Source organism: Papaver somniferum, chromosome 9 (genome assembly GCF_003573695.1).
Source record: "Papaver somniferum cultivar HN1 chromosome 9, ASM357369v1, whole genome shotgun sequence".
Classification (NCBI taxonomy): domain Eukaryota; kingdom Viridiplantae; phylum Streptophyta; class Magnoliopsida; order Ranunculales; family Papaveraceae; genus Papaver; species Papaver somniferum.
In genome coordinates, this window is record NC_039366.1 from 106,186,362 (window position 1) to 106,198,983 (window position 12,622).

Below are 12,622 nucleotides of genomic sequence, written 5' to 3' on the forward strand. Positions count from 1 at the left end.
TGAACAAGAAAAAGTTCTTGGTGAGTGGGTTACTTATAAAAGAAAGAAAGACACCGAAAAACAGAAAAATGGAAAGCACTTACAGACTCCTACATCTCTACCGGTTTTGGAAGTTGCAAGCGCCTCACCTACCGAGCCCGCCATTCCCCCGGGTTTTGAATCCCATAACAGGGTTCAGGATTTTAATGAAGAAGAGGAGAAAGAGGAGGAAGAAGAAGAAGAGGAACAAGAAGTAGTCACTCCAGAGTTAGCTCGGAAAGATACAAAAGCAAGCACCACAAAGCCGTCATTGCACAAACCAATTATAGGTATTGGTATGAAGTTGAGTATGAAATCTAAAGGCACATGTATGTTTCCAAAAAGTTCTCTTTCAAGTTTAAAAAAGAAAAAGCCTCCTAATTCTAAAGCTCCTAACAAGGTATCCGCAAATAAACTTGTGGAGTTTGGATCTTCTTGGGGATTAGAATTTCCACCTTCGAAGACTAACCGTGAAGAGATGTTTAGCGATCTGGAAAAAAACCACGATGATTTATTTATAGAAGATGTTGACAGGTCTTAAATGACTACAGGCAGTGGTCCTCATTGCGGTTTGCAAGTTGCTCATTGTTTTTTAGGTTTCACAAGTTGTGTCTTTTGTTGAAACTCTTTGTTCTCTTAGAAATTTCGTTGTATTCTTAGAAATTCCGGTCCTTTTCAGTGGGCTTTTCACTCTTGGTTGTTGTATTGCCCGCACACAACTTGTGTGCATTTTAATCTATTCCTTTTGATCGATAAAAAAAAAATGTCTGAGAATGAATTAGGTATTTAAGAATTGTTTTACCATTTTACAGACATTGTCCCCAACAATATGCCACTGAGATTTGTAAAAACCTGCTTCAAAACCTTCCAGCTATGGTGCACTCCGGTTCTCTATGCTCCTAAGATAATGAGGAATTTCTTCATTGCATGGTATTCTGATAAGATTCATATTTTCTTCGGCAGTGATGACACTTGGAATGACACTGAAAAGAGCTTCATCCAGGTTAGGATTAGAAGTGCTTATAGATTTGAAATGGCTTGTCAGGAAAGATCTTCTCTTGAGTGCAACCAAAGACCAATAGCGGAGTGAATCAATACTAATCCTGGTACTTTTCCAATTAGTTTTGGTATGGAAATATTTGGTTTTGCAGTCCCCATCTCTCAACTATTGCTGATAAAAAATACTCTTTATTTTGTGCCATCTGCCAAGCTTAGAATTTAAGCAAACTATTTGAGAGTGGTTTTCATTAGAGAAGTCTTGAGCTTCAGGAACTTTTTAATATTTCTTGAACTTCATCAATCCGCTTGTTAATATCTCCAAGGTGATATTAATTTTATTCCGTTTGGAAAGAGCCTGTCTGGTAACTCTGGTTGCTTGAAGCTTATTTACAAACTGAAAAGCAGGTGAACCAACAATACTAGTATCCAAGCATGAGCAATTTGATCAGAACTAGTGCTATCAATCAGCCAAGACAAGAAAAACTTAAATGGTTTCCAGCAATTAGAAATATTGCTAACAAAAAGAAACATGACGGCTGCGATTACTACCAACCTGTTTAAGGTGAAGCAACTTGGAGTTAAGAAAATGCCTATTCCAATCTCAATTTCCTTATGCTAGGTCAATTCTAGACTTCCTGGAACCAGCGCGCAAGTTGTTTCTAATCCAAGTGCAGTCTTTTCGAACAAATCCTAAGTCTTATAAACCACACTCCAGTGTTAATGGGATTGTAGGGTATATTATTATTAATTGTTTTTATCTTCAAGAAATTTGAAACTAAATCGAAATCAAATCTACAAACACGAAATCATACTCAACTAGATTTTATGCCCGTGCAACGCACCGGGCGTCTTTGAAAACCATCCACCATCATTTTTTTCTTCATTTAACCATATTTTTGGTTTGGTGTAATGTGGCTTCACCTCGCCTCGTCGTGCATTTTTGATTCGGTGTGGCTCGGCTTCGCCTCGCCCCGTCGTGTACCGTCACGATGTATTATTGATTGGCGTGGCTCGGCTTCGCCTCGTCCCGTCGTGTACCGTCGCGATGTATTATTGATTTGGTGTAGCTCGGCTTCGCCTCGCCCCCGTCCCGATACATTTTTTATTTGGTGTCACGATGTATTATTGATTGGCGTGGCTCGGCTTCGCCTCGTCCCGTCGTGTACCGTCGCGATGTATTATTGATTTGGTGTAGCTCGGCTTCGCCTCGCCCCCGTCCCGATACATTTTTTATTTGGTGTGGCTGGTCTTTGCCTCGTTCCGTCACGATGCATTTTTGATTTGGCGTCTCGGATTCGCCACGCCAACGTCCCGATGCATTTTTGATTTGGTATGTCCGCTTCGCCTCATCCCCTCGAAGTGCATTTTTTAATTTGGTATCACTCGGCGCCCAGTAGTTTATCAATTGAGGAGTTTAATTGATGAGTTTAATTAGTTGTCAAAACTTAGATACCAAAGTAATAAGAATTTGCATAAGAGAACAGTATGATGCATAAGAAATTCTCAAACTCTACTTAACAAATAAAAACAAAGGCGTCTTAAAAATACTAAATGTTCAATAAGGAAATCTGAAATGCTAAGAAAGGCGCACTTGATCATATATTCATACCCCCTTGTTTGTCACCACCATTTTCCCCATCATGCTCATTACTGTTTGGTAATGCACTTTTCTGCAGCTTTTATTTATGCAAAAGTTTTCATCACCATGTTGGCCACCAGTTGCATCATGATGCTCATTAGTCTCTGGTAATCCTTTTATACATTTTTTTTTCACCTGTTGTATCATGTGGAGTTACAGTATAATGAGTGAGGAATTTCATTGATTTCTACCAAAAAAAAATCGCGGCGATCTTTCCCCTTCTATGCAACCAAACACAGATGCAAAATCAGTAAGTATACCAAGAGAGAAAGAAAAAGAGATGGAGAGAAGGAGGAGAGTGAGGTGATCAAAAAGAGTGAGGTGAAGAAGAATAGAAAGGTTATATTACTTATGAATGAAGTGATTTTTAGAAAAAATATATATATAAAACAACAAACATTTTGACATGTATCATTTCCTTCAGAGTTCATTTGTTTTTTTTAGATAATGATTGATTTCTCGAAGCAAGATAAGTTCTTGCTCAAGTATATTAAAGACGAACTCCATTAGCGAAGGATGATTGAATGAACACATTTGAGTACACATCTTCTTAAGGTCTAGTTATAACAATGGTGACTGAAAATTTTGCAACACATAGTACAATAGGAAGAACTTTAACAAAATGTGCTAACCTGTCAGGACGAACTCAACTTGCACTCGATGTCGAATTCTGCCGCTTCATGTTTACCTGGTCTTAGTTCGCAGAACTGCATTCTAATCTTTTTGTTTATTTTCTTGATTTTTTGAGATGAGTTTGAAGAGTCTATACTTGAGAAATCATATTAGACCTGGCTTTTTTACCTGCATTCTTAAGATGGTACACATCCGTTTCAGCACGTCCCAATCTGCATCTCCACCAATCATGTATAAGTCAATAGAAATTCTAGAAATTTATGTGCAAAAAAAATGAGTTATTAACTTATCACAAAACGGGTAAGTTCTAATGGCTTCTTTGCACTCAAGCAATGAATCCCGAAATCGATATAAACTTGTCGACGCAACGCTTTAGTCTATGCATGATCTGGAAATAGAAAATTAGAATAAAGTGTGTAGTGACCACACCAAGACATGTATTATCCAATCGAGTAACCTAAGAAGAATAACGAACAAAATATCCGATATGGAAATGGACCAATAAAAGATGCCAAGCGTAATCTGACAGCACAGGTAACCCGGAACCTTTACACACTTATATTAGTAACTAACAAAAGAAAATAAGATAAAGTATCCATGAAAGCTAAAAAACGATGTATATAATGCTGCCATATATAGTGCTGGCAAGAAGTATCATTATTGGTCAAAACATATATGTTGCGAGTCATGAGCTAATGGTCCCTGTTCAAAACATCAACGGGAGACGTTAAGTCTCGTGTAATATATTTAGTCGAGAGAAATCATTCTAGTCCTGAAGCGGGTGTGCTTACCATAACTGTAAGTGATTCTATTAGCATTTGAAACTTAAAAATATGGATACAACTCAAATCAGTCGAATATAAAAGAATGTACCACCAAGAATCTTTGTTCTTACCAGCGACTTTGCTAACCGTTATTCGTGCACATTCTGCCAGTTTCAGGTTCTTGTGAGCACCTCTACTAATTTAATATCGATTTTCATTCTGCAATGTTTAGAATATAACATGTTAGCTCAAACAGGTAATTTCTTAATGCAGAATCATTATGTCGAAGTGAAAAAGAAAATTATCCAGTAAAAAACTTATTACCATGTTATACTCTTCCAGCCAGCGTTCTAGTCCAATCATTCTAGTCCTTAAATATTTGCTCATCCATGATTTTAAGGAGATCAGTGGGGTCAATTTCCCATGCATTTTCCATAGCCCAATCATTGGTGAGCTAGTCATTGGTATACCAGTCCTGTGCTCACCAGCATTTATTTGGTTCAGTATATTGTCAATCTCTGACTGGGTCTCTGACTGGGATGGCCTTTCCATGAAAGTCCTCTTGCATATATTTTTCAGTTCATCTTGCTTCTTACGAAAAATTTCTTTCATCTTACGTGCTTTTAGTTGATCCAATCTCTGAACTTCAGCTTCGGCCTAGAATTAACATATTATAAAAATCTGTTATCCTTTTAGCGTTTTAAGTAGATAGTAACAGTACCTTATGAATTAAAATAGGTTGAAAGATACATCCTGGAAAGGGAGTAAATAGGATCCATGTTGTCTAACATAACAAAATAACACTTTTAACCATAACTGAGATGAGAAATTCCGCATACTGATAGTACACTAAGCACGTGCCTGCAAAAAATAATCTGACCACTGAACATTTAGTCCTACAGATTTCAGATAAAGAAATTGCCCAACCACATGAACTGTGGCTCACATCAACTGAGTAGAAAACAACCTGAGTTGTCTTACAAATGTTCATATTCATGACTGCATACGTGAAACACAGTCTGAGATAATTTAAACAACCACAGATAAAAGTATAAAGAACCATACATTACCGCTTACCACTTCCTTATATGTTAGAGACCAAAACTCAATCATGAACTAATTTCCAAAGACTCTCAACTAAGAAATGATATATTTGCAACTATGTATGTTCGCTTATTCATTTCCAATTTGGTTGCATCCCTACCCAGTGTCTCCATAGGAGAAGCCACCTGCCAAAACACAACGATAGTCTGCAGTAGTTGCTGAAGCCATAATTTACATTCATTACTATGAGAAGAACAGATAATTTACCAAAGAATATCTGGGCAGATGCAGTTGATTGTACAATTTATCTCTACCTTAGCAGAAATCGAATTGAAATCCTAATAGTGACCATCCTAAGCCAAAAACAAAAACATCTTCAAGAACAAAATCAAAACCACAATCAACTTTTAGCAGAAATCGAATTGGAATGCAGATTAACAAAGCAGATATCGACTCATGCATCATTAATGTGGATATGCTTCTCTGCACCAAAAGACCACAAACGGCAATCAACAATTCCGTTAGAGATAATAAAATCTAATTTAACCAACTAAAACAATACCTAAACCCCAAATTGAATATGTTGCAACCCACTGTATCAAATACCCAAACTTTCCTTCAATCGGCGAAACCCTAAACCCTAAATTGAATTTGTTTGCGACCCACTTATCAGAAACCCTAATTAACAAAAATACAATGAACATAGAAAGCAGACCATGTATTTACTCGGATTAGAGGAGAACCCTGCAAGCTGCAAGTAGTGGTACTGTTCCACACAATTCAAGTTTCATGATAAAACATTATTAAACGGTTAAAGACCTCGCAATAGTATCAAATCTAAGTAGTTAATTAGTAACAATGAAGTCGAATTAAGTTCATACTGTCAAAACAGGTGAGTCATGTTTACAACCTAAGGACCACATTTCATTATGTGCAAATACCTACTTACATAATTGCCACGTGGTCTATACTCCCATCTCGTGGTACCATAGAAGGCCATGCTCAGTCTCGTCACACTCACACTTGTGACACCATCAAATATACTTTAGACGATGATTCATAATTGCGAAAGGAGCATTTAATCCTCATTGCAGAAACCATGTTTTACAATATCAAATCGAATTTCATTACCATCTAAGTATAACAAACCTTGCTTCGTATGATTTTCCTAGCACAACGAACAAATGCTTGCTCGCAGAACTGTTCTTCTGGTAGCCCACAGATTTGCAGTTTCCCTGTCATAAAGTTAAATCCAAACCATGCAATACACATATAACATTAAGAAAAACGGAAAAACATTGCCATGATTGTATTACGACGGACAACACCATTTACCCCGTGCAAAAGTTTCTTAAGGGCTATATCCACATGATCTAAACCCTTCCAACTAAAAAACAATTTTATTACATCCAAGACCATTGATGATTGCCATGAATGTATTTGATACGTAATCGATCAAGGGTACATAGAGTCAATGCTGATGTGAAGATAGGTTATGATATTTATAGGAAAAAAAAAATTAAGAACACAAAGTAAATAACACAAGTGTTGCTGCTAACTACTTCTTCTTCTATTTCTTTGAAAGAAAAACTCTATTACAAACCAAAACTATGGATGCACTCTCTCTCGTTTTTCTCTACCTTTCTAGCCTACAAATCTCCTCCTTTTATAGGAGTGTAAACTTGCTGAAAAAGAAAATAAAATTATGAGTTTTAGAACTCATCTAAACTAGGAATCCTATCTAAAGTAGGAAACCTCAAAAGCTATGAGTTTTAGAACTCATCTAAACTAGGAATCCTAATCTAAGTAAGGAAACCTCAAGTCTTGTTGATCAAACAAACTGGTCGACCAACATCTAGTATCTTATAGACACTCTCTAGCCATAGTATGGCTCAACTAAACCTAGGCTAATGATTAGCCTCATCTGGTAGCCTTAGTTGTCCCCCTGCTCTGTTATTTGCTTGTATGAGTATAATCTTCTCACCACTTAAGTTCTGTGCATATGATCTGCACCTCTAACTATCTAGCCGTTGATACGGCTCTGTGAAGATAATCTTCACGTCACTTTTCTAGCTTTGATACGGCTCAACTTCTGCTACGATACTCCTGTATCATGGCTCCCCATTTTAGGAAGCTGAAACTCCTGTGTAAGCTCTAAAATGAAGGTGGGAAAACCCAGTCTCCCCATGTTCCTTGTTGAACCACCTTTCTTTACTTAGGTTAAAAACCCATTACCCTCTATATTCCGCAGATTAAAGCTTAATTTCTAGCTCAGTTGTCTCGAGCTCATTCTCTAGTACTCTTGCGCAATATCCCGCTGACTTCCCACGATCATAAACAAAATCCAAACCTTTGCTTCTAGTGTTGAGCTTAGTTACACCAACAGTAAACATCGACTTCTTCTTCTCGTCTTTAAAATCTGAACATATTAATCTCTGGTCACCATCTTCTGTTTCAGGAAATAACCTCTCCATTGAATCCTGCCAAGCAACCAACCAAATTCTCCTTTCTTTTCCTTGTAATTTCTGACCAATTTGATTAGCATTTGTTGTGCTTGCATATTGCACATTCAACATAATAGTTGCATTCAGAATAATCATCTGAACCAACCAATTAGTGGTGCAAGTTTGCAACTCTTTCTCCCTATCTTGATATTCGAAACATGTTAATATCTGGTCTACGCTAAATATCAAACCACGACAGACAATTAACGAATTCTTCCTTGTTTTTCCTTGGAAATCTTCATGCCATCGAATAATACTTGCTGCTCTTGGGTAATTCTCATTAGTATTACTACTGGTAGCTCATACTTGTTGACGCAAACTTCTTATATGACCAGTATAACCCTCTCTGTCTTTACTAATATCCTTACTCCAAGTACGAGCAGCACGAACACAAGCATCATTTGACTTGATTTTCTGATCCAAAGGTAGCTTCCAATCTAGAAGCACGGTCTCGTCCTGCAGTAAATCTTCGGTGTCTCTCTTTGCAAAAAGCCGAAGTAGTTTCTTTGTTGTCTTTGAAATTTCTTTTCCTCTCTCATAATAATTGGCTCCACACTTCGAAAACAGAACTACACCATCTGCAGTAACACTAAGGACCCAAATCTGAGCAAGAGGTAACTCCACCTCTTGCCCTTTCTGCCGGTGATGCTCGGCATAAGCATCTCTAGAACTCCATTCTTGAATATCCACAACAGTTGTTGATATCCAGATCTGCATTATATAGCTTCCATCAAAGCTAAAAAAATTCTTACTAATACCACTGTCGTCTGCTAGAACACTGATAGACACATTTTTGTGTCTAATTTGATCTCAATACTATATATTGTTGGCACTCGATTTTGTACTAATTTTGTTATTTTATGTATTTGTAGGTATTTTTTGGAAATAAATATTTTAAGAAAATTCGGCTGGAAAAGTTGATTTTGGCACCCGGAGGGCACGTGTTATTCGGACTCCCAAGTTTGGATAAGGGGTAACCTAATTACTAAGGGGCACCCCCAGGTCACCCCCAAGGCATCTGCTATTCGCACCCCAGTCCAGGATAAGGGGCACCTTCTTCAACAATTCAAATTCTCAAAATTGGCGGGAAAAATGTTCACACAGAGGAGAATTTTCGATCAAAGAAATGAAGTAGTGGTAGGTCGATTAAATGGCTGAATTTTGGTATAAAGATGTGATTTAGCCTAAGGAAGATAGTTTGGGTGTCGAATTTGATCGGAATTGGCTGGAAATATCGATTTGATTCTCGAGCTCAAAACAGAGCTACACGGAGTGAACACGACCTGTACACGGTGTTGTGTGTGTTTTGGTTGTGCATGGAAGTGTTTTGGAGGAGTTGGATGACTTATGAGGCATGTATAAGCCTTACTAGAGCTTGCAGGATCCAAGTTTACGTGTGAAATTCTAAATCTGGTAAGAAAATATTCAAAAATAATGTTATTCACTGCCGAGTAAAGACGAATTATTTGGAGTTATGGAGAGGGATTTCAGCGTGTCTTTGAGTATAAATATGATCTTTGGGTCTACTAGAATGGTTGTCGAGAGTTTGGGGAGGTTTGGAGGCGAGCAGAGAGGCGCAGGAGGAGTTGCAGAGAAGTTACCTGCTGCTGCTGCTGCCATTAACACGCCTGAAGAACACGAAGAACGGACTTGCCAGAGCAGTCGTTCTTCAACAGTGACAGCGACAGCGGCTCGTGGGTCGTAGTGTGGGTCTTAAAGCCTACAACGACAGTTTGTCTTTTTATCGTTCTTCCTTTTGTAACGGTGAACAGCGCCTTTGCAACAGTTATTTCTGTTGCAATTTTTCTGTTCACTTGTTTTTCTCCCTTTAATCAACTTTTTGAGCTTAATACATGTATTTTGAGATTATGATTAATATGAGGAGCTAAACCCCAATACTGGGGTGATGGAGAAATCCTTATTTCACACTTGGGTAATTATATTTAATTCTTCTCATGACTTTTGCACTAGTTTTAATTGAAATTATGATTTGAAAAAATTAGTTGTCATTTGATTTGATGCGGCATGCTTAGCTTAGATGATTTTATGCCTCATGCTTAACATTTACATCTAATATTTGGAGAATTTATCTTGGCAAAAATAAGAGTCAATATATTTTTTATATTTACTGAGCTATAATTGTTAAAAGAATCATTATTTGAACCTTAAGAAATGAATTCGGTGGAATCCTAAACCCCAGTACCTCTTGCACCATTGTTAATATTTTTGTGTATATAATTTTTATAAATCTAAAAATCCTTCACCTTCACAAGTCCGAGAGTTTGAACCTCATTACTACAACCACGAAAAATTTATAATCATTTTGGCGCCGCCGACGCGGACCTGTGCTTAGGTAGAATTTTTTTAGGTTTATTATTTTTTTTTCCTTTTTACGTTTCTTTTTGTCTTTGATTTGCAGGTTCGAAGTGGAGTACTAAGGACCTTGGAAGGAAAAGCTTAAAGCGAAAGGAGCGAAAGAGGAATTTTTTTTTTTGTTTTATATATAGAAAAGAGAGAAAAAAAAAGAGAGATTTTTTTTTTTAGGTTATTTTTCTTTTTCTTTTGCACTTTACTTTATTTGGACTTTGGACTGGACTCTTGGACTTTATTATTATTTTTTTTTTAACCCTACGGAAGGGTATTTTTATTAAAAAAAAAAAAAATTTTATATAAACTGTGTGCAGGGAAGGACGACGATTACTATATCGTCTCGGCCCCTCGGGTTCGCACACGGCATAGGAGTCGTGGCCCGAGTCGACGACAACGGTTCATCGCCCGTCTGGTACGGGAGGTAAGTCCAATCGAAACACCCGCGAATCTCCTGCAAGTGGGTTACTGTCTGCCTTAAGGTGATAATTGTTTGAGGACGAACCGGACTGTCTTTATTTTCCTAGTAAAGGGCAAGGCCTGGCCTAAACAAGATAAGGGTTCGGATTTCATCATCGTTCTCTTCTTGCCCGCCTTAGGAAAACGAAACCGAACGCGAACCTAAGCTTAAAATTTGGAATAGAACGAGACCGATAGGGTAACGAGCTTAATAGGAAACTCGTTCGAAAAATATTGGTTGCTCTTTAAGCACACTCCAAAGTTCATGATGGTTTCTGTGAGTTGAATGCGTGACTGCGCCGCCTTGTGATAGTGGTGAGGCCTTGGGTATCAAAGCTCTACTAAGCTTCCCTCGCCTCTATTCAACTTACTTTGACTCAGATTGATTCCAGAGGGGTTTGCTCAAATTGCAACGAATTCCCTTTCGAAAGATAGAAGCTGGTCTAGAAACAATCTAAGTGGAGCCATCATGCTTTTTGTTTGCTAGAAATCTTTAGGTTTGTTTTGGTGGAGTCGAGTCGGCCTTGTTTGTGATTGTGTAGAATTCCCTTGCAACTAAGAATGTCGAACTGGTATGATAGAAGCCAATACAATGAGTATCGACCTGAATTTGAATATGGACATCATCAGTTTTATGACCATGGTGGGAATAGTAGTTGGGAACGCCAACCTTTTCAAGGTTATGGTTCATACCATAGTGAGCCCAATTATTATCCACACACGAATTGGTCTTACGAGCAAGAAAATCAGGAATATTATAGTACTAGTCATGCGTTTTTGGAAAATTACTTAAAAACTAGTCCTGATTATGACATTTCTAAACCTGTTCAATTTAGAAGAAACCTACCAACAAATTCGAAGGGAGTATGAACGTGCAGTTAGTTCAAGAGAAGAGAGTACACATCGGTCTAAGATATTCAGTGAGACTTGTGAAAGTATAAGTGTTACACTCAGTGAAATTCAAGCACGTTTAGAGGCAGAAAATGAACAGTTAGCTAATGCTGCTCGAAATAATCTAAATTTCCAAAATAGTGCTTCCAATTTTACCCTTGATGTAAATAGTGAATATTTGCCTAATTTAGAGGACGAGGTTAGAATAAAAGACACTACTTATTTAGATAAGGTTCAATCATTTTCGTACTATGATGATGAGGATAGCAGTAATGAAGAATCTGAAATATGTAGGCATAGTGATCAGGAGTCTAGTAATCCAATTGAGTTGTATAATGATTATTATTTCTAGTTCAAATCCAAATCATTTTATGATTATTCCCTATTCAAAAGGACGAGGATTTGATTAGGGATACCACCGTTTTAGACGACGTAGTATTTCCTGTTTACGAAGCCGATAGTGGTTTAGAGGAACGGGTTCATTTCGAAAATACTGTTTTAGAGTCTAGCGACTTAGAAACAATAGTCTTGGAAGAAGAAGATAGACCCGTAGAGATGAGTAAAGATGCACTACCTGATAATAACTTAGAAGAATCTCTTGAATATTTTAAGAACTCTGAAGATACGGAAATTCAAGACATAATTAGAGGTCTATCTAGAGACACTGAAAACTCTAAGTTTGGGGGTGATTATCACTTCCCTAGTGCCTTACCTTTAACTCTCAGAAAGTCCCCACACTTAGGACTTGATATCTCTGCCTCGACCATTTTACAAGATTATCTTCATACACGTTTTCCCGAACCTAATGATGTCCAAAAAGGAGTTCAGTCGTTAGAAACCCATCCTCTGGTTGATGTGGTTTTCCCAGGCTATGATACCCAGATTGACTTTGTTTTCCCACCAAATAGTTTTCTTCCAACTGTGGGAACGTTTCAAATGAGTCGAATATTAAGTTCTGAGACTAAGCCTAAGTACTTTAGGTTAATGGAATCGACACATTTTCCTAAGAATGACCACTACTCTCACTGTGGTCAACTATGTAAGTCATATCTGATTGACTTAGATGATCCGCAATTATTTAGGTTATTACTTCGTGATTCTAAGTTCGTATTTGAGTTTTCACAGACTCTAAGACCTAGTGATTCGGATCCCATCTATGAAGAAACGCAGCCAATGAAAATATTCTATTTAGACCCTTTCATAGAACCTGAACCTGAACCGCAATTAGCGATAGTTTTCAGGAAACTAGGTAAGGGCATGCTATTCTTGTCCATTTTCTTGGTTCACTGCAGTTTCCTTTGGTC

The 12,622-nt window shown here is 37.6% G+C and overlaps 1 long non-coding RNA gene across 4 annotated transcripts; it reads right to left on the reverse strand.

Moving 5' to 3' along the window:
- Positions 1-1,745: 1,745 nt before the first annotated feature.
- Positions 1,746-6,140, reverse strand: LOC113307766. 4 transcript variants are annotated; one of them, XR_003339312.1, is made up of 5 exons: positions 5,660-6,138; positions 4,378-5,450; positions 4,185-4,272; positions 3,289-3,501; positions 1,746-2,791 (listed from the first exon to the last, which is right to left on the reverse strand). It is a non-coding gene; the product is annotated as an uncharacterized LOC113307766 (long non-coding RNA). The 4 variants fall into 4 exon arrangements; XR_003339311.1 differs by having other exon boundaries at positions 4,378-5,282; positions 5,365-6,136; XR_003339310.1 differs by having other exon boundaries at positions 1,746-2,877; positions 4,378-6,140.
- Positions 6,141-12,622: the final 6,482 nt, after the last annotated feature.